This window comes from Pleurodeles waltl, chromosome 10 (genome assembly GCF_031143425.1).
Source record: "Pleurodeles waltl isolate 20211129_DDA chromosome 10, aPleWal1.hap1.20221129, whole genome shotgun sequence".
NCBI lineage: Eukaryota > Metazoa > Chordata > Amphibia > Caudata > Salamandridae > Pleurodeles > Pleurodeles waltl.
Window position 1 is genome coordinate 508,722,870 of NC_090449.1, and position 24,223 is coordinate 508,747,092.

The 24,223-nt window shown below is 47.7% G+C and overlaps 1 protein-coding gene across 2 annotated transcripts in view; it reads left to right on the forward strand.

Moving 5' to 3' along the window:
- Window positions 1–24,223, forward strand: part of LOC138261681 (D-serine dehydratase-like) — a 496,726-nt gene that overhangs the window by 224,614 nt on the left and 247,889 nt on the right. The window lies entirely within an intron of this gene.

Here is a 24,223-nt window from a genome sequence, read left to right on the forward strand (position 1 = left end):
GTGCCACAAATATTTTAATAAGTTGATATGACTGTAATGCATAGAACAGCCCTGAGAGGACACCACAATGAAACAGCATTTGTAAGAAACATGGTCATGTAAATATATAGTTAGCCCCTAGAGGGCATAACCACATGAAAAGAAAATGGCAAATAATGTAGTGTAACCATATATTTAGTCAGCCCTGCAAAGCATTATGGGGCGAGTTTCCCAAGTGCAGTGAATATTGTAGTAACGGCTCTCTTGCTGCGCTGGGAGAGCAGTTTTCGCTTTGAGTTTTGTTGTGGTTTTACATAAAGCATTCACCAATTTCAATGTTTTAAGGGGAGAGACACAAGAAATTACTCTGATTAGGTAACTGTGAACAATGTTACCAACGCTCCAGTACCGCCCATCGATTTCACGCTGTTGTGCCTGTTCGCTCTGTGAGCGCCATGGAGCACGAACGGGAGAAACAGAAGAAATAGTTTGCCCCCTCTGAAGTATATTGTCAATCGTGCAATAATCCATGTTACAGGGGCAGTCTGCAAGGCGTGACAAAACAGTCTCAAAGTGGGACAGACGTTAAGCATTTACCAATGACATCAAGTGATTTTTGAAAGGCAAGCCCACAAACGAGTGAAAGTGATGGTCATGGGTAAAGCCCACAATACTTACAACAGGTCAAAGCCCTTGCGTACTCAACCTAAATCGCACTTGTGCATCATGATGCATGCAGTCACATACGTCATGATGCTTGTGCACACCTTTAAAATTATTTGCATCCTTTTTTAGGATCGAGCGCGCAAGCGCTCTGGCCGCTGTTGTAATCTCTCTGTGGGCTTTTAACCACGCCCATCAGTTTTGTTGGTTCCTGGGCTTGCCTTTTAAAATTTGCTTGATTTCATTTGTGAAAGGCGTGCATACGTCATGCCTTTTCCGGTGTTTAGCCCTCCTCGACAGCGCCGGTAAACTACTGAAAACACACAAGGCTCCTTGTTTTCCACATGGCTTCTGGACTACTTTTTCTTTTTATTTCCTACGTAGTGTGATCTCACTGGGCAGTAGTCTAGCGCTTTGCATGACATCGACCCTGCTCCAAAGATAATTTCATAACTGCAGATACGTTTGACTGTGAGAGAACTTCTGTTTCCTTTTCTGTGCTCCTTCATGCTCATGGCATGGCACTTTAAATCGGCTCGCTTATGTAAAACTGTATTACTTTTCATTTTCAATTTATGTGGCAAGAAAAGTCCGGTTAGGACTTTTCAACGATAACTCTAAGTCAAACAAATGTGAGACCCATTGCATTGCAAATGCTTGTTAAGCTTTGTTCATGCCACAAGACATCAGTATTTTTGCTGAAGATGTACAGTATGAACAAAAGGCATTGACGGAGCCAATGGATCTCAAATGGGCTTCACATTGGTTTTGCCAATGTTTGTTTCTTTTCCTTTTAGTGCACCATGTGGGAGTGTATGTATTTCCTTGCTGCTTTCATTGTGCGCTGCTTGATCTTTCAAATCTTACCCATGCCGAATTCCCCATGCTCCTCATCCAGTCTAGCTTTTTAACTTTTTTTTTTTCTTCTAAACCCTCATTCTCCCCAAGGTGTCTTCGTCATTCCTGCAACCCTTCGCCCGCTCTCTGTTGCTCCCAGCTCTTACTTCCTTCCTTATTACTTTTTTTTAGGTCTTTGGAGTTTCAACTGCTGCCTGGCCGTTCCTTTCTCACAAGGTGCTTTTGCGCATCTTTAATTTTATTTTAGTTCATACACACATGGGCATCTACTTTCTTAGAGAGGTAAATAAATACAAAATAACAGAAGTGGTATGCCATTTGAGCATGCGTGCATGGTGAATCATACATGTTTGACTGTTACCACGCTATTACAATATCATGATACATGTGTACACATGCATCATCGTAAATTTTATTTTTTTCATTTGTTGGAGGTGGTCGGCATTGACAGACAAGCATTTGATTTTCATTATGCCATTGCAAAGTACCTTTGACAAAAAGCGTTCGCAAAGCCAATCGGTCTGCAGTGACTTTACCAATGCTTGTTATTTTGCTTGCTACCATCAATGTCACTCTAGCTGTTTCTCAATCTTAGTGCCGTCTTGATATGTTTCTGGGTTTTCTTACTCTTTTGACTAACGTAGGATTTTGTATGGTCATGTTTATTTAGCAGAGACACAGTGAATCATGAAATTAGATGAAACTACATTTTGTTTTGTTTTAATCTTTACTCCGACTGTACCCTCTGCCACTTGTTAATCTCCTTTTCGTGACAGAGGACATCTCCTTGGACAGATGGCCAGTTCACTTTCCACTTTGCCATGGCCCTAGTTTGACCGTTACAGGAGGTCAGGCAGCTAGTTTTTTTAAACAGCCTCCTTATTTACTTTACCATCAAATCTAGCTCCTCAAGTCCTCAATTTGTTCACCCAGGCCATGTTCATCATTCCAGGGTCCCTGTCTTGCAGGGGTTCGGGCTTGTGCCTTGTGCCCAGGGGACTGGCTCTAAAATACAGCTTGGGCAAGCACCATAGGTGCTGCCCCATTCTCCCTCAGTGCAGTTTTTGAAACTCTGAACTGTTAAATGCATGATGCTAAGTGGTATATACAGTGTGCATGACAAAAGGCAGTTTTTTTCATGCGTATTTCAAAGTTTATAGTTAGAAATGGTTATTTTCAACAAATGTCCCTCTTGATATCAACTAAAACCTTTTTATGATTTTTTTTTATAGAGTTTATCATATTTTATATGGAAGTGGTTGCATGATTTACATGCCTGATCTTTTAATGGCTCAGAGTTTGCTTTGTCTCGGAGCCAAGCTAGGCCCCTGTCTCTGGTAGGGCTCTCTGTGTGCATTTGCTGGCTGGTCCAACTCTACTTTACTGTGTCATGTGCTGTATTTCTGCTTCAGATGCTCAGCACTTTAATACATAATATAAGAAATGCTGCCTGACTCCACACCCTGTGCTGCCCGTGCCTCACAGTTGGGCGGCGCCTGGCAAAGGCCACAAAGGGCCAGCACTTTAATGAACACCTGGGCCCCGGTAAAAATGGTTTTATGGTGAGACACTGCTTTGGCAAGAGTGGAACCCCACACCTTCACACAGGTAAATGGATGGTCGCCAGTTAGAGCGACAAAATAGATGGAAACAGTGCGAAACCCCACAGCCCAGTCAGGAGCCAGGGATATCTTTCAAACTGACCTGTGAGGGGGCACCATCGGGAGAATGGTGGGCTATAAGCAGCACTGCCTTAAGGAGCGCCCATTGTTGAAGAGTGGGGCAGAACGCTACGGATTAGATACATTGTCAGATTACAGCTTGCGAGCAGTTTGGGCAATAAAGAACACGTCCTAGGGATGGACAATTCACTAGGGGTGCGTGGCGAGCTCCGCTCCATTGGCGGAGCTAACAGAGTTTTGGGCACTCACCACGAGGTTGTCCCAAAACTCTGCTAGCCCTGCCAGCGGAGCGGAGCTCACCACGTGCACACTGCAGCCCAGTTATGGGCCACACAGCGCAAGCGCAAACAGTCTGCTCTTGTGGTGTGAGACCCATAACTAGGCTGCAGTGTGCAGATGTCAGAGCAGCTTGCAGGACTCACTCCGAGGCTGACGTTGAAAGAGGGAGGCAGAGAGCCAAGCCGTTGCCTGGGTTCTCCCAGGGGATCCTCGTTGCCTGGCAAGTCCTAGTTTTGTTTGTTTTCTGTGCACACTGGTGCAAAAGAGGCCTGAAATGGCAGGTTCGCTGCCTATGGCCCTAGCCTGAATTCAGCAAAACCTGCCGTTTCAGGCCTCTTTTGCACCTGCCTGCCCAGGCCTCTTGTGCATCGGCCTGCTCTGTGTGCACTGCACACAGGACAAGCCGGTGACAGGGCAGACCAGTTCACAAGAGGCCTGAAACGGCAGCTTTCACTGCCTACAGCCCTGGCCTGATTCAGGGCCATAGACAGCAAAAGTAAGCTGTCGTTTCAGGTCTCTTGTGCACCAGTGTCAGGAATTCAGTAGCAGGAACAAAGACTTACTTGTGCAAAAAACGAAAATGCGAGAGATGGATAACAGCCTAACGATATCCATATTGGCCGCATGGTAAGCCATCCGCAAAACTGTTGAAGGCCATTCTCCGCATGTTTGCTACACGCTCCAACTTTGAGATCTCCAAAGTGGCGGACTTCCTGGAAGGTTAGCGAACTAGTGTTCGCGCGTGAGCTGAAATCTCAGTTCGACATGCAAGCGCTACTCAAGGAAGGCGGCGCACTTCAACTGGACTCCTGAGGTGCTGGTAGCGTCTTTTCAGCATGCATATTTACCTCACAGAAGATTAGTCGTCAGAGAGGGCACTACTCGGCCTTTGTCATGGAAAGCAGCTCACACATCTTGGAGTAGAATCTCTTCTTCCTCATACAGCAAGTATTTCAGTTCTCTGCAGCACTCATATTTCAAAGGGTGTTCAAGTGCTTGCGCCACATTTAACTTATTTGCAAAGGTCAGATAAGAGATACCTTTTGAAATGGCATATCATTTTATGAAAAACTCAAGACTTTCTACATTACGAGAAACTTTTCTCTGAGAATTCTCACCACTCATTTAATATATTGTGACTAATACAAATTACATGAACTTTGCTCATTATCCAATGCAAACATCAATTCACATGTCATTTGGAGCACAACTACAAAAAAAAATATATTTATTCACTATCTAACTGTATCCACTCACTCAATCAAATACTACAACCACTATACTGGCATACAATTGCAGTGTTAAAATCATATACTAATTTAGGAAAATTCAAAATCTTATTCTTTTTGCAACAGAGTTTATTTGAAAGAGAGGAGCACAAGACTTGCTTTATTGGGGTATGGAACATTGATGTGCATGTAACAGAAATAGAGTTTAGTAACATTAAACTATGAATTGAAATGCAAATTGCATGTTTGTTTGTCTTCCCTTACAGGTAGCTGTTATTTATAACATCAGGCAAAAACGAAGTATAGCTGGGAAGATTCCCTGCAAGGCAGTCTCTCTTATTTCCCCTTTCCCCGTTGATATTTCACACTGGTAATAGTCAGAAGGTCAGTATGGATATTAGTTGAGGGGTGTTGGGACTTGCTTCTGCTTCTGAGGAATCCAGCTGTCCAGGACTTGACACTCCTGTCAACCGGACTTTCCCGTGTGCAGTGCACACAGGACAGGCCGGTGCACAAGAGGCCAGAAATGGCAGCTTTCACTGCCTACGGCTCTCTCCTGAATGCGCCCAATCTCAGAAGTGCTAAGCAGGTTCACCTTGCTTAGCACTTCCGAGATCGGGCACATTCATGACTCCGCGGCTTGCGGCACACCGCCTGCACAGAATTCCACATAGTATTTAATCAACTCCGTACAGGTCTACAATTCACCAGCTGTTGTGCTCTCTTGATTACAGATGAGCCCTTTCCCAGAGGCAATGTGGGAGCTGGCAGAGTGGGCTTTTCAGGTCTGATCAAACACACATACACACCCAGCGCAGCAAGGCGTATGAGACATACACAGCCACACTGATGCAGCGGGACTACAAACAATGGGTCACACAGAATGCACGGCCAGTGCCATGGAACAACTTATCAAATGGACTTTTGAGCAAGGGAAGTCAAAATCATGTGCCCAAGCTCACATATGTGACTGGGGGTGAATGTTTGATTTGTTCTGCATTCTGTCCGTCATCTGTTGCTCCTGCATTTGTCGCCCCAAGTTGGAAGGGTATGACCAGATGCGGGTTCCGTGCTTGCTATGTCACCAGATTCAAGCTAGCCTGGCTGATGAAGGGTGATACCCTGAAACCGGTCCCAGGATGCTTGTTTCTGGTCCAGGGAGGACCTGGCCTGGCAGTTTGGGCTGGACTGTTCCCATGAGGAACAGGGTCAAGACTGATTTGCATATGGCTGGGTCCAAACTGGAATGGCATGGCAAGCAAAAAAAAACTGATGGATAAAATCCAGTTCTGTGATTGGGGGAGAATGTTTGATTTGTTCTGCATTCCGTTCATCATCTGTTTTTGCATGTGTCGCCCCTAGCTCACATATGAGCACTGGCACACTTTGCCGCATTGGTCACAGGGAGGGACCCTACCCCCTCCGATTACATAAAATCAGCAATGAAGGACTGAATATGACTTGAGGGGAAAAGACATGACATGAGACGTCCTATAGATTTCAAAAAGCCAGATCATGGACGCATTAGAGGTGGTTGCACATGACCCAGTTGAGGTCTCCCACTTTAAGGTCACATTCACCTCCGCATTCTGTGGACCATTGAGAGTAAGTGAACTGGTGGCACAGGCAAATGGAGAATTAGGAACTGCATGCTTGTAGGCATCAGATGTAAGGCCAGGCCTAGAGCAGGTGGAGCTACTACTAAAAAGATCTAAAACAGACAAACAAGCTAAGGGGACCTGGGTGAAATTCTACTGCATATCTAACCCAAAGTACTGCCCAGATTGCTACTTAAGGAACTACTTGGCAGCATGGCACGATGTTCAAACACAGAAATAGTGAGCTACTGAGAATTCCGATTCACAGCAGTCATGCTCCAGGCTCTCAGACAGGCTGGGCCACAAGCATCTTGATTCAGGTAGCACTCATTTAGGATAGCAGCACCGACAACAGCCGCCCAACACAGAATGCCAGCAGTAGAGATCAAGACAATCTGCATATGATGTTCTAATGCATACAGTTCATATGTGAGGCTACAGTTTATGAACACACAACAACCTGAGCTGACAATTATGGTTGTTGTCTTAGCAGGGTACAAGATCAGGACAGTCTGGTTGGTCGGGCACTCATTTATCAACTGGGCCCAGGCTTAGTGATTCCACAGTGGGAGCACCAGGGTGGCCACAAAGGGCCATCATAAAGTGAATAGGTACCTCTGGAATTAAATGGGGACAACTGTCAGCAACATCCAAACTGCAAACAGTGGCCATTCGTAACCCTGATATCTTGATCATACACTTGGGCAGCAATGAATGCGCCCAAATGGGCAGGAGGGACCTCCTGCAGGACATCCGGGTGGGGCTGAAGGAAGCAGCAAGATTTTTTGACACCGCCTCTATTCTCGGAACCGAAATAATCCCAATACACAAGTGGAGCGGGGCCCTATCTAATTGGGAAGTGGATAGATCATAGAGAAAGCTCAACATCACATTGAGCAAATTCTGTAAAGCAAATGGTTTTGAAAGTGTCAGGCACAGTCTGATCAATCTGAGGTGCCCAAAATACTACGCAGACAATGGTGTCCTTGTCAAGCGCAGGCAGTGAAGTATTTTGGGCTAATTTATGGGCAGTCATGGTGGAGGTGTGCTGTTTTCAGTAACGTTTCGACCCAAACTTGGGGGATGTGCCCAGGGACGTGAGGCTCACAGGCCGCGTGGCGGTAAGACAAGGAGCAAATGCTGGCAAAAGGTCACACCCCGTCAGGGCATGGTGTTGGATGAAGGCTACTTACCTAAGGATGCCTTACAGCGAGGTTAGTTGTCTAACAGGGGAAATATACGGAGCACAGCACTCGCTGCCCAGACCCACGTGATGGCAGGGCACAAATGGACAGGCAAGGTAGTGGGTTGAGCCTAATGGCAGTTGAGAAGTTACCCCCTTTGCACAGAGAAAACCCCAGCACAAAGAACTCAATGTCTCAAGTTGGCACATATGAGTTATGGCCTATCAGTAATTTTGAGAGAAATGATTTGACATGATTTACAATTGACCAGTAATTTATTTGTGACCGGAGTGATTTATGATGACTCTTGTAAATAATTTATGACCCCCCATGCTAAACATACATGTTAAACTGCGGCCTACTATCCCATTAATAACCTTCGCATTATGGATTTGTGATAAAAGTAATTGTGTTATGGAAGATTGTTGGAGTATGCAAAGTGAGGGAGTTCTGTGAAGCTGGAGGTACCGTTGTACTATTTGAATTACTATGGTAATTCTAGGATTGCTACCTCGCCAGTAATTTACCGGCCCCGTTGGTATTTTGAAGCCAAGAAAGGTAATACAAAAATTAGGAAATCACTAAAATCCAGTATTTTTTATCTTTTGTAAACTGAGCCACAAATAGATGCAGAGCAAGCAGAGTTGTTGTGTTAAAAAAGAATACAGAGGATTATACATAAACTGTTATTTGACGACTAGTTCCTGGCTCTGCCAGAATCCCAACACACGTGCAGATAGCTGGTGCAAGTGAATGAATAACAGACCCAACGCATGTGACGATAAGACAGAGGTAGCCGTTTCCAGGGGCCTGCAGTTGTCTCTGAACAAACCAGCGCCTTATATGGAATCGGACATGACTTGCACATGGTGGTTGTAAAGCATGCAGGCAGCCTTTAATCTAGGAGACTGGACGGTGGAAGGGAGGCAGCCATTGGTCAGTATGTGCCAGCGGGCGGGAAAATTATTTTGCGGGGGTGTTGGTGGTGTTCTGTGGCGCACTTTACCTTCCACGTGTGAGTTTTTTCCAGTGCGCTTTGAGGGCTTCGTGGTGTGGTTGCTGAACGGGTAGATGAGCTGCTTGACTTGCCACACAAATACTAATGAACTCACACTTCGACCTTCCTGGCCGGCCAGCCTTTAGGCGCTTCTATGCAGAATTTGGTACTTTGCAGCTTCCCGCAGTGGAATGACTGAGCCTTCTTGATTGTTCGGCCAGGTGTTATGGTCTAGAAAATAGAGTAGTTTAAGAGTAATTTTCAAAGCAAATTGATTTCGGTTCTCGGTTCCACTTAAATACGGAAACCATAAAGCCTGAATCCTTGAAGCCCGCTTCCAAGTGAAGGGAGTTACGTTTTGTTAGAATGGTACGTTGCTTTGTGAAGGGTGGGATGCTGTTCAGAGCTCGGTGGTGTGGTGCCCCAACGTGTTTGATTAGTCTCCATTTTTCTGACTTATGGGTTCTGTTCGGTGGTCAGATTTCCTAATTGTTATTATGATTAATACTTTTGAGCCTGGTGATCGCTTTGTAGAACATCTGTGATGTGCTCGGTGTTTGGACAGTGTTCTGTTGGAAGTTCTGTCACTCTTTCATAGCGGCGGGCTGCGAGTAGGGCAACAACCAAATACTGTTTAATCTCCACTGTGCACCCCTCATGATAGTAGCCCCGTCCAGTGTGCTTTGTAATGTGTGCTTTCATGGGTGCTGTTGTGAGCTGGTTGATACTCAACAATATGCAGTATTTGCACTGTGTTGAATGGGTCTGTGAAGTGTTGTGTTGGAATAGAAATTATATGTCTAGATGATCTGCTTGTTAAGATCTGCTCGATGTAAGGGTGTCCTGAGGGAAAAAAGATGCATGGTTTGGCAGTGCACGCCACACACAGCCACCGACATCTAAATCCAATATCAGCCGCTCTGCTAACCTCAAGGCAAACATCATTGAACACGAAAATGTCGTGGAATTGCTTGCACTCCCATGATCATGTGTAATTTACAGCAGGGAATCCTGACATCCAGGACCAACGAGCTGGGCAGGAGTAATCTAGACCCATGCCCTTCAGAAGTCTAGCGGCTCCTTGGCTTCTCTGTTTCTCACTGGTGTGGCACCAGCATGCATCCAGGTTAGTTGCCAGCTGGAATAGAGCTTAAAGAAGATTTCATAAATTCAGAATGTTTGGCAAAGAAACTACAGTTCGAACAGCAGAGTGAAGCATATGATGGAAGAGTAGAAGAACCCTGAAGAAGCGGAAGCAGGGCTGGACTAGGAACCCAGAGCAACATTGTCAAATTTTGTCAGAACAGTCCCCGTACTGCTCATGATGAGCAAGTGTAGCGAGCTAGCCTGACCATTGCAAGCGGCAGTTTGAGGGGGTTCTCCCTCCAAGACATGTTTGGAAAAACTGCAAATTTGGTGTTTTTTTCCAGTACATTTTTAATGATATAACCTTGTCCAATTATTGGGTGGATGAAAATTGGAGACATAGCTGCATGGCTCAGTGAGTGACTGAATAGCTAAATGGTTGACAACGAGGTGGGTCATTTAATTCAAGAATGGATAACAATGAAAAAATAATTTTGGCTATGTGGACCAAATGGTCCGAATGCACTGACCAAGCGTGGGTGCTCTGTTTTTTATTTTAACTTCTGCATTAAAATACCACCTGGTCTGAATGCGCTGACCAAGTGTGGGTGCTCTGGTTTTCGTTTTAGCTTCTGCATTAAAATGCCACCTTTCCCAACAATTACCACCAACAATCCTTGTAACACATGTATAGCCTGGATGTTTTGACCACAGTGCACTGATTGAGCACCTCAAAGGTAAAAAAAAAAAAGAAAAGGTTAAACTTTGATCTAAAACACAAGAGAAAATAACCATGTAGTCACCAAATTTCACAAGATGAAACCAGGAAAATTTGCATTGGTCCTGGCTTCCTTTTGACCACATTGTGTGATCCTAGACAATTACTTTTATCACTCTGACTCTTTGGTCCTCGACCAAAGCAACAACAGACCTCTTGTAGGAGGCCGGACTGGCTTGTAGTGAGTACCGAGGGGTACTTGCACCTTGCACCAGGCCCAGTTATCCCTTATTAGTGTATTGGGTGTCTAGCAGCATAGGCTGATAGATAATGGTAGCTTAGCAGAGCAGCTTAGGCTGAACTAGGAGACGAGTGAAGCTCCTACAGTACCACTAGTGTCATATGCACAATATCATAGGAAAACACAATACACAGATATACTAAAAATAAAGGTACTTTATTTTTATGACAATATGCCAAAAGTATCTCAGTGAGTACCCTCTGTAGGAGGATAGCAAATATACACAAGATATATGTACACAATACAAAAATATGCAGTAATAGTATTAGAAAACAGTGCAAACAATGTATAGTTACAATAGGATGCAATGGAGACACATAGGGATAGGGGCAACACAAACCATATACTCCAAAAGTGGAATGCGAACCACGAATGGACCCCAAACCTATGTGACCTTGTAGAGGGTCGCTGGGACTATTAGAAAATAGTAAGGGTTAGAAAAATAGCCCACCCCAAGACCCTGAAAAGTGAGTGCAAAGTGCACTAAAGTTCCCCAAAGGACATAGAAGTCGTGATAGGGGAATTCTGCAGGAAAGACACAAACCAACAATGCAATAATGATGGATTTCCAGTCGAGGGTACCTGTGGAACAAGGGGACCAAGTCCAAAAGTCACAAGCAAGTCGGAGATGGGCAGATGCCCAGGAAATGCCAGCTGTGGGTGCAAAGATGCTGCTACTGGACAATAGAAGCGTAGGTTTCTGCAAGAACGACAAGGGCTAGAGACTTCCCCTTTGGAGGATGGATCCCTCACGCCGTGGAGAGTCGCGCAGAAGTGTTTTCCCGCCGAAAGACCGCCAACAAGCCTTGCTAGCTGCAAATCGTGCGGTTAGTGTTTTTGGATGATGCTGTGGCCCAGGAGGGACCAGGATGTCGCCAATTGCGTCAGGGGACAGAGGGGGCGTCGAGCAAGACAAGGAGCCCTCTCAGCAGCAGGCAGCACCCGCAGAAGTGCCAGAAACCGGCACTACGATGATGCGTGAAACGGTGCTCACCCGAAGTCGCACAAAGGAGTCCCACGTCTCCGGAGAACAACTTAGAAGGTCGTGCAATGCAGGTTAGAGTGCCGTGGACCCAGGCTGGACTGTGCACAAAGGATTTCCGCCGGAAGTGCACAGAGGCCGGAGTAGCTGCAAAAGTCGCGGTTCCCAGCAATGCAGTCTGGCGTGGGGAGGCAAGGACTTACCTCCACCAAACTTGGACTGAAGAGTCACTGGACTGTGGGAGTCACTTGGACAGAGTTGTTGGATTCAAGGGACCTCGCTCGTCGTGCTGAGAGGAGACCCAAGGTACCGGTGATGCAGTTCTTTGGTGCCTGCGGTTGCAGGGGGACGATTCCGTCGACCCACGGGAGATTTCTTCGGAGCTTCTAGTGCAGAGAGGAGGCAGACTACCCCCACAGCATGCACCACCAGGAAAACAGTCGAGAAGGCGGCAGGATCAGCGTTACAGAGATGCAGTAGTCGTCTTTGCTACTATGTTGCAGTTTTGCAGGCTTCCAGCGCGGTCAGCAGTCGATTCCTTGGCAGAAGGTGAAGAGAGAGATGCAGAGGAACTCGGATGAGCTCTTGCATTCGTTATCTAAGGAATCCCAAGAGACAGAGTCCCTAAATAGCCAGAAAAGAGGGTTTGGCTACCTAGGAGAGAGGATAGGCTAGCAACACCTGAAGGAGCCTATCAGAAGGAGTCTCTGACGTCACCTGATGGCACTGGCCACTCAGAGCAGTCCAGTGTGCCAGCAGCACCTCTGTTTCCAAGATGGCAGAGGTCTGGAGCACACTGGAGGAGTTCTGGGTACCTCCCAGGGGAGGTACAGGTCAGGGGAGTGGTCACTCCCCTTCCCTTTGTCCAGTTTCACGCCAGAGCAGGGCTAAGGGGTCCCTGAACCGTTGTAGACTGGCTTATGCAGAAATGGGCACCATGTGTGCCCATGAAAGCATTTCCAGAGGCTGGGGGAGGCTACTCCTCCCCTGCCTTCACACCATTTTCCAAAGGGAGAGGGTGTAACACCCTCTCTCAGAGGAAGTCCTTTGTTCTGCCATCCTGGGCCAGGCCTGGCTGGACCCCAGGAGGGCAGATGCCTGTCTGAGGGGTTGGCAGCAGCAGCAGCTGCAGTGAAACCCCGGGAAAGGCAGTTTGGCAGTACCAGGGTCTGTGCTACAGACCACTGGGATCATGGGATTGTGCTAACTATGCCAGGATGGTATAGAGGGGGCAATTCCATGATCATAGACATGTTACATGGCCATATTCGGAGTTACCATTGTGAAGCTACATATAGGTAGTGACCTATATGTAGTGCACGTGTGTAATGGTGTCCCTGCACTCACAAAGTCCGGGGAATTGGCCCTGAACAATGTGGGGGCACCTTGGCTAGTGCCAGGGTGCCCACACACTAAGTAACTTAGCACCCAACCTTTACCAGGTAAAGGTTAGACATATAGGTGACTTATAAGTTACTTAACTGCAGTGTAAAATGGCTGTGAAATAACGTGGACGTCATTTCACTCAGGCTGCAGTGGCAGGCCTGTGTAAGAATTGTCAGAGCTCCCTATGGGTGGCAAAAGAAATGCTGCAGCCCATAGGGATCTCCTGGAACCCCAATACCCTGGGTACCTCAGTACCATATACTAGGGAATTATAAGGGTGTTCCAGCAAGCCAATGTAAATTGGTAAAATTGGTCACTAGCCTGTTAGTGACAATTTGAAAGAAATGAGAGAGCATAACCACTGAGGTTCTGATTAGCAGAGCCTCAGTGAGACAGTTAGTCATAACACAGGTAACACATTCAGGCACACTTATGAGCACTGGGGCCCTGACTAGCAGGGTCCCAGTGACACATACAACTAAAACAACATATATACAGTGAAAAATGGGGGTAACATGCCAGGCAAGATGGTACTTTCCTACACCTCTCACACCCTTGTTCCTAGAGTCCTGAAGGTCAGTGCTACTTGTAATGACCCTACAGAAGACGGGAACCAACCCGATGCAAAAAGCAAATGTTTTTGAAGTGTGTGTGGTCTGACCGGCAAGCTTCCAAATCATTTGCTTTGCATTGTTTGTAGAGTGGCGTAACGCATCCGTCCCCCAGCAACAAAATCAGCCCCCACACTGCAGGCCCACTGGGGATATGCCTGGTAGAGTCAGTTTGGGCCTGGGAGGAAGAGAACAGTGAGGAAGGTGAGGAAAGGTGCACCACATGACACCTAGCCTGCCACTTGCCTTTGACTTCCAGTTCCTGCTTGTTCCAGACTGATCCAGTGACACCACAGCTGACTGGGTTTTCCTGCCAGGTTTTCCCGACTGACTGTTCTTCCTGCCAGCAGAAGCCCCACCCACCCCAGTACCTACATAATGTAGGCCATAGCGTGACCGCGCTGCGGACGCATACAGCGGGTGTGGCGCTGGTGCACCAAAGGCAAGCCCATCTGCGCCCACCCAAAGGCAAGCCCTTCTGCGGCTGTCCGGGCCTGGTCCGCTTCCACCGCCGTGACCACTGGTCCTCCACCACCCCGAAGATACTCGCCAAGCTCTACACCCTAGACCCCCAGACGCCGCAACAAACAGTGCCACCATGCCGACCTATGCTCCATGTTAGGACCTTTCAACTGCACCCACTGTCACTTCACCTGCTACAGCACACACAAACCAGCCCACCAACCAGCCCCACCTGGAAAACACCAAAGACACCACCAAAGCAAAAACACCAACTTGTATGCACCCTTTTCAAAACACGCTCACTATGTAAGCATTCCACTGAATTATGGGACCTCATTGCCACCCTTGCAACTGACATAGTCTTCCTCACCAAAACCTGGCTCAACCTCACACCCACCCCAGACATTGCCACAGCAGTTCCTGACGGATATAAAATCACTCACCAAGACCGCACCATCAAGCCAGGAGGAGGAACAGCCATCATCCACAAAGAGACCATACAGTGCACTACCGACAACACCATTACCCCCATGAATCATCTCAAATTCAAGCTCCACACAGATGACAAAGCAATCATCAAAGGCAGCCTCGCATACCGATCCTAGACCTGTGCTCCAGCTTCTGCAACACCTTTGCAGACTTAATTGCGCCCCTAGCCTTAGGCTCCAGGAGCTACATCTTCCTCGGCAACCTAAATTTCCACATCGATGACCCCCAACAACAATAACACTGCACACCTCCTCAACAGTATGAGCAGCCTCTGATTGACCCAGATTGTCCCCAACCCTACACTCACTGCAGGACACACAGTGGACCCCATTTTTCACCTCCAACAACTGCATCAAATACAGCCATGTCACAGAACTCTCATGGACTGATCACTCCATTGTCCACTTCAGCATCTCCAGCCCCCGCACCTTCACCCCCAAGATGACCAGCGCCTCCCACCAGAGGTGGAACAAAATCCCTGAGACCAACTAGGCATATGCCCTCAACACCTCCAATCCTATTACCGCCACCAACCTTGAACAGAGAGTTAACTTTCAATTCCTTGATCACCAATTATACAGACAGCATTGTCCCCATCAAGAGCAATATCCAGAAAAAGTCCTCCAAAAATGGCAGCTAATACACCCAAGAACTCATAACAGAGAAACAAGACGCCAAACAACTGGAGAGGAGATGGCGCGCCAGCAAGGACATATCTGGCAGAGCAGCCTTGAAGACCACCCTCAACCTCTACCACCGCTTGCTGAGGGCAACAAAGACAGCCCTTGCCACACACATTGAAACCAGTGCCAACACCACTAAGGAATTTTTCAACATCATTCAGAAATTCTCCAACCCGGCTGCCAGCGAAAACCACATCTCAGCCTCACAGGAGCTGTGCGACAACCTTGCCCACTTCCACGACAAGATCGCAACTATAAACAGAAATTCCAAACCCCAACCCACACCTACGGACTTCCTCGATAATACACCACCACCGTAACCGACACGAACCAGACACTGACCACCTGATACATCCTCTCCTCTCCTCCCAGGACATCACCTCCACCATGAAATTCATGTACTCAGGAGCTCCCACTACCCATACCCGCACCACATCTTCAACCTGGGAAACCAAAAGGATTGGCCAAGAACTCACGAGCCTGCTCAACACCTCTATCACAACCACAACATTTCCCAATGCCTGGAAACACGCTGAAGTCAGACCACTACCCAGAAAACCCTCTGCCAACCATAGCAAACCCAACAGATACCGGCAAAGCTCCCTGCTCACATTCCCAGCGAAGGCATTGGAGAAGATCATCAACAAGCAACTTATGACATACCTAGAGCAGAAGCAGCTACTGAACGCCTACCAATGCAGCTTCCACAGGAATCACAGCACTGAAACTGCCCTTATTGCAACCACCGACGACATCCCAACTCTCCTGGACTGAGGAGAAACTGCAGCCTTGATCCTCCTCGACCCCTTGGCAGCCTTCGACACCATATCCTACAACATGCTGATCGAAAGACTCCATCACATCGGCATCCAAAGGAACACTCTAATGGATTACCTCCTTCCTAACCGGAAGAACACAGAGGATCCACCTCCCACCTTTCACCTCCGAACCCAAGGAGATCACCTGTAGTGACCTCAAGGCCCATCCCTCAGCCCCACATTCTTCATCACATATATGAGCCCGCTGGCCAACATCGTCAGATTCCACAGTCTCAACATAATTTCCTAGACAGACGACACCCAACTCACCCTCTCACTCACTGACGACCCCTCCACCACCCGAAACTACTTCCACAGTTGCATGACAGTTGTTGATGACTGGATGAAGAACTGCCTGTCGCTGACCGCAGACAAGACGGAAGTACTGATCTTTGGCAACATCAGCAACACATGGAGTGACTCCTGATGGCCATCAGACAATCAGGGGTCAAGAGCGACCCTTGACCTTCGGGTAGGTCGCTCCCCGCCGCTGCAGCTCCACCTGCCCAGTCCCCTGCCACCTGTGTGTAGGTCTTGACTACACTCTGCGCTTGCATCGGATCTGCCGCTCTCTCTCCTGTTGCTGTTTTCCATCTGGTTGCCTTTTCCATCTTGTTGCCGTTTTTCTCTCTTGTTGCCTTTCTATCTGGTTGCCTTTTCTATCTTGCTGCCTTTTCTATCCTGTTGCCTTTCTCTCTTGACTCCTTTTCCATCTGGTTGCCTTTTCTCTCTTGATTCCTTTTTCATCTTGTTTTCTCTCTTGTTGCCTTACTATCTTGTTGCCTTTTCCATCTTGTTGCCTTTTCCATCTTGTTGCCTTTTCCATCTTGTTGCCTTTTCCATCTTGTTGCCTTTTCCATCTTGTTTTCTCTCTTGTTGCCTTTTCTATCTTGCTGCCTTTTCTATCTTGATTCCTTTTCTCTCTTGTAGCCGTTTTCCCTCTAGCTGCCTTCCCGCCTCCCGCTCTCCCGCCGCTGGCCCTGCCACCCCTGCTCCCATTCGCTCTCCTCCCTCCCGCCTCCCAGCTGACCCCTCCTCCCCCCTTCCCTCTTATGGCGGCTGCTGGGCGGCCGCGCGCAGCGGGCGCGCCAAAGGCAAGCCCATCTGTGCCTGGACCGCACCCAGCGCCAGAACCCCTGGCCCCCACCACAGCCAAAACCCCCATCTTAGGTACGACGCCGCCTCCCTCAATGCACTCAACCCCAGGCAAACAGCCAACTGCTACCAAGCCAGCTCCAAACGCACTCATGGACCCTTCTCCTGTCAAGCCTGCAAGTATACCTTCCACCGAGCCTTCAGTCCTTCCACCGGCCCACGCACCAACAACCACCTCAAGTGCATCCTCCTCAACACACGCTCCGTCCACAAGCACGCCATCGAATTATGGGACCTCCTGGACACAACAGCACCTGACGTTGCCTTCATCACAGAAACCTGGATGAACGACTCGGGGGAGGAATCGCCATCATCTACAAGAACTCCATCAACATCACGACCTCCACCGAAGACACCCCCTTCGCCGCCGAACACATGCACTTCCACATCCACACCGACCCCAGGACCACCCTCAGAGGTACTCTCGTCTACAGGCCCCCTGTGTCACGCTGTAGATGCTTCTCAGACTCGGTGTGATGCAAATAAAGGTCCACCTCCTGACATCACCAAGTCACCTATATAAACCACGGTGCATTGGAGTAATCAGGTGAGGGAAGGAAGGGGAAGGAACAGCAGGGACGGGATATCTGTAAAGAGAAGAATACACAGTGTTAATATCACATTGCCTGTCTACTCTCGTAATGTCTCGCTAAAGTACCAACGACCGTACCTGCCCATAACTCATGAGGGCAGAACTAGTCCAACGCCTGTCTTTGCTCCATCTGAATCATAGATGGATGCCACAAGCCAACGGACACCAATAAACTCTCCTGGGTTGCTCAACACCCACTCTTATACAAAATAGTCATGAAATAATGAGGAAACAAAACGAAGAGAAAGGGGAGAAAAATAATGATGATAAGAACCTATCTCGTACTCCTTTCTATGACTCAGTTAAAACACTGATCCTCATGTTATAGTCACACAATTTGTAGGAACAACCCTGTGTTCCTTCACTACGTATTGAAAAGAAAAAAAATCGTCCCGGCAGTTCAATTCCCGCAAAAGTAAACATCAACCTTGTGTCGCTGCCATATATAAATGTTCTCTGGCTCTAAAGACAATCGTTCATGCGTAACTGGTAACTCACACTAAATCGCATGACCGCTTACCACCTCTCCTTCGTGTGTCAGGTTCCCCATGGAAATAACTCGAGACTCCCGCTGATATCGGGAAAGTCTCAGTCTCTGAGGGAAACCGGATGAGAACAATTATTCCTCTGAAAGCAATTTTCAACCTCGGAAATGCCGTCAACAATCCCTCGTTGACCATCCGACTGGGTTCTAGGAAATGAATAACGCACAATACTTCCTGTATGTGCGCAATTTTATGCGACCTCTTCCCCGATAGGCGTCATGGGATATGTAGTCCAAAAGGACTACAATATCCCGATCGGCCATGTAGGCGCCGCGGCTAACACCTGGCAGTACGCCCACCTCCAAAGCGCCTCCTAGGACCAGGCTTAGAGGGATGACGGGCATGAAACAGCCGCACAGCCCTAGGGGCATGGACATTGCTTTCCGGCACCCATGAATCATCCTCGGCATTGTACCCCTTCCACGAAACCAAGTACCACAGCTTACCCCCCCGTCGTTTGAAATCCAACACTCTGCGCACCTCGTACTCCAGCTGCCCATCTCTGACCACCGGAGGCACCGCCTGCCGGGTCGCTGAAAGAGCTGGTTTCAAAAGGCTGCAATGAAACACCGGATGGGTCCTTAAGGAAGCAGGTAAGTCGAGACGATAAGCCACAGGGTTTATCTTGCGTAACACCACATAGGGACCAATGTAACGAGGATGAAAGACGCTACGCATCTTGAAGCGTATATACTTGGTGGAAAGCCACACTCTATCGCCTGGCTGATACGCCGGCCCCTCACGCCGATGTTCATCACCCCATCTTTTATACTGTTCTTTGGCTTTCTCCAGATTGAGTCGTATCTTTTTTTGCACGGATTGGAGATTCTTAATCATAGCATGAACCGTAGGTTGATCCGTGACATCCCTAGGTATGATTATGGGCAACATTTCCGCGTGAAACCCCATGTTAGCACGAAAAGGAGATTCCCGTATCGAGCTATGCCAAGCATTGTTGTATGATAGTTCTGCAAGCCATAGTAACGAAACCCAGGATTCTTGAGCGTCCTTTGCATAGCACCTCAGATATTTTTTCAGGGTTTGGTTGAGGCGCTCCGTCTGGCCATCGGTTTGTGGGTGGAAACTGGTGGACAGGGCGGTTTCAATGCGCAGAACCTTGCACCACATGCGCCAAAACCTAGCGACAAACTGGGGGCCTCTGTCCGAAATAATGGTTCTCGGTAGACCATGTAACCGCACCACTTGAGACAAAATTAGATGGGCGGTTTGACTGGCTGTAGGCAGATTTCTACAAGGGAGAAAATGACCCATCTTGGTAAGACTGTCGATTACCACCATGATAGCGTTGTACCCCTGATCCATTGGTAATCCTACCACAAAATCCACGCTAATGGTTTGCCATGGTTTATCCGGAGTGGGCAAAGGCATCAGTCTGCCCTGGCTCTTCGCGTTTTCTCCCTTGGCTCGTGCACATATCTCACACCGAGCCACCCAGGCCGCAACGTCTTTAGCCCAACCTTCCCACCTGAAATGTCGTTGAACTATTTGCGCAGTTTTGGTGTAACCAGGATGACCAGCCGTTACCGCATCATGACACCAATTGAAGGCTTGCACTCGGAGTTCATGTGTTGGCAAATACAAACGATTACATTGCAACGGTATTCCATGCTTAAGGGTACGGTCCTGACTTAAATCTGCCCATTTCTTCCACTGAGCAGCAGACTTATACTTAGAAACCTTTTCTAGGAAATGGGAGATATGAAGGGCACAAAGCACTCTTTCAGGTTTGATTGCTTCCTCAGGTCTTGAAGCGATCGTTCTCGCGTCCTCTTGTCGAGACAGTGAATCTGCCTTGCGATTGTCAACCCCAGGACGGAAGGTCACCACAAACTCATATTCTGAAAAAAACTGCATCCATCTCATTTGCCGCTGGGTAAGTTGTCTTGCCTCCTTCATATACTGCAGATTTCGGTGATCAGTATATACCGTGACCGGGTGTTGAGCTCCCCACAGATAGTGTCGCCATTCCTGGAATGCCTTTTTGATGGCTAGCAGTTCCTTTTCTGCCACCGTATAGTTAAGTTCCGCAGCAGATAGTTTCCTAGATAAAAACGCAACAGGATGAAGCTGTCCGGTGGTCTTGTTTCTTTGGGATAACACGGCCCCAATCGCTATATCAGAGGCATCTGCTTCGACGATAAAAGGTGCATCTGGCCGTGGATGTTGAAGTACAGGTGCGGCGCAGAAGGCCTGTTTTAAAAAGCAAAAGGCCTCCTCTGCCTCCTCTGACCAAACAAGACACACCCTTTCTTAGCAACCTTGTTATAGGTGACACAATGTGGGAAAAATGAAAGATGAATCTTCTGTAGTAATTAGAAAACCCAAGGAAGCATTGCACGTCTCTCACACTAGTGGGTACTGGCCACTCCTGAACAGCCTGTATTTTTCTTGTCGACATGCAAAACCCTTCAGGGCTTAAATCCACCCCCAAGAACTCAACCTTCCGGACATGGAACTCGCATTTGCTTAGTTTGCAAAAAAGTCTATGCTGTCGCAATGCTTGGAGTACTAAAGAAACATGGTCAAAGTGACGCTCCAGGGATGTGGAATACACCAGAATGTCATCTATGTAAACGATCACGAAATGGTCTATGTATTCCTTAAGAACATCGTTCAGAAAATACTGGAATGCCGCCGGGGCCTTACACAACCTGAACGGCATTACCAAGTACTCAAACAGGCCATAACGGGTTTTGAACGCCGTTTTTCACTCGTCCCCTTCGTGGATTCTAACCAGATGGTAAGCTCCCTTCAGGTCCAACCTTGTATAGATTACCGCCTCTTTCACCTGTTCCAATAACACTGGAATGAGAGGAAGCGGGTATCTATTCCTTACTGTATTCTTGTTCAGCATTCGATAATCGATGCAGGTTCTCAACTCTTTATTAGCTTTAGCTATGAAAAAGAGTGGAGAGGCTGCCGGAGAGCAAGATGGTCTAATGAACCCAATCTCCAGGAAGTGATCCAAGTATTTTCTCAAATGCTTGGTTTCTGGGTCTGATAGAGCATATACCCTACAAGAAGGAAGGAGAGCTCCAGGAATCAGATCTATCTTGCAATCATATATACGATGGGGTGGCAATGTCTCAGCCTGACCTTCGTTGAACACATCCTTGAACTCGACATAAACAGAGGGCAATATCACTGTTTTCTCCATTACTGTGGCCAACTGTAACCCTTGAGCCAATGCTAACGTGGGGGGATCGTCATACAAGAAGCAGATATTCTCACACCTCGAGGACTGAAAACTAACCGTCTTGGTTTGCCAATCGATAACGGGATTGTGTTTTCTTAACCAGGGCATTCCTAAAATAATTTCATACTGAGGAGCCTCTATTATATCCAGTCTGATCCTTACTTTATGATCCGGAGATACCCCATTGAAGATCAAACCAACGTCCTCAGTATGTTCCGTAAGGGGCCCAGATTTCAGCGGTGTACCATCAACCGCCAACACTATTTCGGGGTTCTTTCTCGGAATGCTAGGAAGTCCCAATCTCCTAACCACCCCAGCATCTATGAAATTTCCCGTGGCTCCTGAGTCTATCATCGCCCATACTGGATACTTTTGTTCTTTGGACACCAGCTCTACTGATAACAAAAGGTGGGACGCCTTTTCTTCCTGTGGAAAAAGGGTTAAGGAAGTTAACCGTAACACCGGTTGGGGTTCTATAAAGGGCAAATCCTCTTTCTCCGATGTCTTTCCTGCCGTAATCGCTGCCTTATGAGTGGGGGAGTAGGAGAATCTCTTTCGTGGTTTTTGGGGACACTCTTTTACATAATGACCCTTCCTGCCGCAATACATGCACAACCCCTGTACCCTCCTACTCTCCTTCTCGGACTTCGACAAGGGTGCCCTAATGGCTCCCACGTCCATAGGCTCCCCACCTAGATCATTGGGAGTAGAAACAGATTGCACCTCCCTTTCTGGAATGCCTGGTCGCCTATCCCCCGCTCTACGCTCTCCCCTTCTTTCTGCTAATCTGTGGTTCAGTCTCAGGGTAAGATTCACAAGGTCTGTACAAGTGGAAGGCTGCGGATCTATTTGAGCGAGTATATCCTTCATGTCGTCTCGTAAGCCTTGATAATAGAGAGACATTCTCTTCTCCTCTGGCCACCCTGATTCCGCCACCAGTCTATTGAAGGTCGTGAGATAAGAGACCAGATCAGACCTCCCCTGTCTCAGCTCCAGTAATTCCCTATCGGCACTAAAAGTGGTTGTTCTATGATCAAACACCCTCTCGAAGGCCGTCCGAAAGGCATTCCAATCCGATAACAAGGGGTCATCGTTCCTGACTAATGGCACGGCCCAATTTGCTGCGTCTCCCGAGAGATAAGAAATAGCGAACATTACCCTGGAAAGGTTGGAGGGAAAAGACGCGGGTCTACAAGAGAATTGTAGAGACAACTGAGTTAGAAAGGCCTGAACTTTCCTGGGGTCCCCTGAATACCGTTCCGGGCTGGCCAAAGGGATAGGAGGGGAGACATTCACGGTTACCTGTGGTGTGGATGCTGAGGCATCGAAGGGATTCCTAGTAAGCCTTTCTACCCTTTCCTTTAAAGCCGCTGACTCAGCCCTAGAATTAGCCAACTCTTGTTGCACTACTACTAACGCCTGTAATACATCCTCCAGAGATGCCATCTTTGCATCACACTGAGCGGGAGGAGCGTTATTCGTGGGTGCGTTATTCTGTCACGCTGTAGATGCTCCTCAGACTCGGTGTGATGCAAATAAAGGTCCACCTCCTGACATCACCAAGTCACCTATATAAACCACGGTGCATTGGAGTAATCAGGTGAGGGAAGGAAGGGGAAGGAACAGCAGGGACGGGATATCTGTAAAGAGAAGAATACACAGTGTTAATATCACATTGCCTGTCTACTCTCGTAATGTCTCGCTAAAGTACCAACGACCGTACCTGCCCATAACTCATGAGGGCAGAACTAGTCCAACGCCTGTCTTTGCTCCATCTGAATCATAGATGGATGCCACAAGCCAACTACGGACACCAATAAACTCTCCTGGGTTGCTCAACACCCACTCTTATACAAAATAGTCATGAAATAATGAGGAAACAAAACGAAGAGAAAGGGAAGAAAAATAATGATGATAAGAACCTATCTCGTACTCCTTTCTATGACTCAGTTAAAACACTGAGCCTCATGTTATAGTCACGCAATTTGTAGGAACAACCCTGTGTTCCTTCACTACGTATTGAAAAGAAAACAAATCGTCCCGGCAGTTCAATTCCCGCAAAAGTAAACATCAACCTTGTGTCGCTGCCATATATAAATGTTCTCTGGCTCTAAAGACAATCGTTCATGCGTAACTGGTAACTCAAATAAAGGACCGCCGTGCTTCGGAAGTTACCGGTGTCCTGGTCGAACTGAAATAATGAGAAAAAGGAAAGGCGAGGGATTCCGGCACTAAATCGCATGACCGCTTACCACCTCTCCTTCGTGTGTCAGGTTCCCCATGGAAATAACTCGAGACTCCCGCTGATATCGGGAAAGTCTCAGTCTCTGAGGGAAACCGGATGAGAACAATTATTCCTCTGAAAGCAATTTTCAACCTCGGAAATGCCGTCAACAATCCCTCGTTGACCATCCGACTGGGTTCTAGGAAATGAATAACGCACAATACTTCCTGTATGTGCGCAATTTTATGCGACCTCTTCCCCGATAGGCGTCATGGGATATGTAGTCCAAAAGGACTACAATATCCCGATCGGCCATGTAGGCGCCGCGGCTAACACCTGACACCCTGGCCCATGCGGCCTATTCAGCGAATCCATCACTGACTTCATCACCCCGCATGCACTAGCCTCGCCAGACTACATCCTCCTCAGGGACCTGAACTTCCACCTGGAGAAGAACAACAACACCAACACCGCCACCCTGCTCG